Source organism: Myotis davidii, unplaced genomic scaffold (assembly GCF_000327345.1).
Source record: "Myotis davidii unplaced genomic scaffold, ASM32734v1 scaffold62, whole genome shotgun sequence".
Lineage (NCBI taxonomy): Eukaryota > Metazoa > Chordata > Mammalia > Chiroptera > Vespertilionidae > Myotis > Myotis davidii.
In genome coordinates, this window is record NW_006295180.1 from 3,230,977 (window position 1) to 3,233,552 (window position 2,576).

General features: G+C 40.1%; 1 protein-coding gene across 3 annotated transcripts in view; it reads right to left on the reverse strand.

Moving 5' to 3' along the window:
* PHACTR1 (phosphatase and actin regulator 1) overlaps positions 1-1,395 on the reverse strand; it is a 500,267-nt gene extending 498,872 nt beyond the window's left edge. For 2 of the 3 annotated variants that reach the window (XM_006769722.2, XM_006769719.2), the window contains exon 1: positions 669-713. The gene's annotated coding sequence lies outside the window, so the exon portion shown is untranslated. Of the gene's footprint in view, positions 1-668; positions 714-1,292 lie in introns of those variants that run through there. The other variant, XM_006769720.2, reaches the window with a different exon arrangement.
* Between the last annotated feature and the right edge of the window lie 1,181 nt (positions 1,396-2,576).

Here is a 2,576-nt window from a genome sequence, read left to right on the forward strand (position 1 = left end):
TAGATGCTTTGCATTTATGGCACATGCTGGCATGTTTGCTGTAAAACGCCTTGAATCCCTTCCTTTATAGCGATTCCCTCGGTACATTTTACAAAGTGCTACAGCATTATTACCTGCTAACCCCTGGCATGGGCTGCTGTTAAGGAAGAATTCTGGTCTGTAGAGCAGTGACAATTATTTCAGAATTACAACGATCCCCATAATATTATCTGCACCAGCCTGTCAGGAAGCTAATACTGTACACTTCACTACAAAACACTCAGCCCGGTGGGTGCCTTCAAGCATATTAGCCTTTCCCTGACACTTGCACAAATGAACTACTCTATTTCTGCAGGATGCTTTTGGAAAGAATCAACAAGACAGAGTCATTAAAATCAAGTTCAGAAGGCTAATCCAGCTATTTCTCTTTCTAGTCCAGTAAGAAGAAACTTTAACAAATACCCAAAGGTACCCCAACAGCAAATCATACTTACTGCAAAAAGAAAAAGAAAATCAAGGGCTAACTGCCGGCAATAAAAGCAGGAGCAATTTCAGCCAGAGAGTCTTTGATCTCACTAAATATTCCCGGTGGAAGTAAACAATTTTGATTGTTTGCTTATTACCGCAATGAATAATGTATACAATCCACTGGACTTGTTTTATCAAATAAAATGGCCAGAGCACGTTACCTTAGCAACAGAAGGTGACGCCAGCCTCCGTCTCCTTGTATCCTCTATTGTGAAAGAAGAAAATGACCGGTTTCCTGTGTAAAACTTTGGCAGAAAACCATCCCCATTAAAATCTATATGTAACCATCACGTGGGTCCATTCTGCATCTCCCTGTCCCCGCCCATCTCTTTTGCAGAGAAGTGTCTTAGTCATTTAAAAAATGGTTTTGGTTTAATATATTTTTATAGCTCCAAGTCCCAGTTTGACTTGAAATTAACACAGAATTACATGATTAAATAGTTAATGTGATAAGAAAGTTGTCTAGCAATTGTTAGGGACACCAGTTCTTACCCTAATGCTGTCTAGGATGATAGGGACAGGTCATTTTTAGCTAGCTCATGTTAAACATTCTCCTGCTATAATAATTTCAAACATCAGCCATCGGCATCTAGGCTGAAAATAACTCTCTTGCCTTCTGTGAATCAGTCACTGGAAGACGCTTAAAAAGCTGTTTGAAATTTCCCAGCTTTTAAAAGACGCATTATATCATGGATCTTTTGTGATCTCCCCTCACCCTCCACCAAAAGAAAGGAAAGCCAAAAAGATGTATGAAAAGAAGAGTCTTAAAGTTAGCAGGTACTCACCAGCACTTGTTGGCCCCTTTCAACAGGACTTCACCGAGCATAAAGCAAAGCTATGCGCAATGCCGAGCCTGCAAGCCCAAAGGAACAGCTTCTAATTTTCACTTCAATCCCAATTCAAGAGCACTGAGCAGAGCAAGGTGATGGATTTGCCCATTTTATATTGTGATGAAATGCAACCCCTAAAAGAGATCTGAGTGGAGCTGTTCTTTAAAACACATTAGGCTGCTAATTTAAGAAAATTGAAAGGTTTTGTTTTACTGTCTTTTATGTGTTCTCTCCACTACCCCCTCAATTTAATTTGCATTTAAAATTATGCTCATGTCTCCTCGGTTCTCCAAGGTTTGGAGTACTTTTTAATCACGACGGTTGCCTGGGTAGGGGTTTGGTGCAAGGCCACTTTTATTCTGAGCTGCAAAGCAAGGTGGGTAATTATAATTGTGAGCTGCTTTCTAGAGTGAAATGCAGAGTGCACATTTCATTTCACCCCCTCCCTTTTTCCTAGCCTTCCTTCGTCTTCCTGCCTTTAATTACTTGGTCAACTCTTCAGCCCAGATCATGCCAATCTGTCTAAATGCATTCCTCTCTGTCTGTTTGAATGTAGCAAAATAATCCCAACAGCAAAAACAGAACAAAACAAAACAAACAACAAACAAGAACCTTTGGTTAGATTTCTGAGCTTATTCTGGTTGGAATCCTTCCTACCAAACCTCAGTAAGGATTTTACTTAGTAAGGGACAATGCTTGAGATTTGCTCAGGAAAGGCGTAATGATAGCCAAAGACAAGCCTTAGGTTTTCTACAACCGTCTCACACTCTTTGTTGACCAAGCAGAATTGCTAACAAGTACAATGTGGAGTGGGACCTGTTGGGTTTTTAAGAGAAGCTACATTCGAGAAGCCTTGGAATGAAGACCACTAGACTCCTCCCTCCCAACATGAAAATCTCCAATTGTTTGTCTTGTGCATTTTCCTACTCAGTCAGAATAAATTAGACACAAAGTTGGTGCTGCAGAGAGTTAAACTGGACAAAAGAGGAAGCTAAAACAACCAATTATATGACCTTGTAGGCAAAGTCAAAAGTCAACTTTGGACTCAGAATACAGGCATGCCTTGGATATACTGGGAGTTTGACTCAAGACCCACACAATAAAGCAAGTTGTAATCTTTTTGCTGATAGAGGGTCTTGACTTCAATTTGTAAAAAAACAACAAACAAAAATGCAATGCAACACCTGTAAATTGCAATAAAGCAAAGCACACTATATGAGGTGTGCCCGTCCTCCAAGC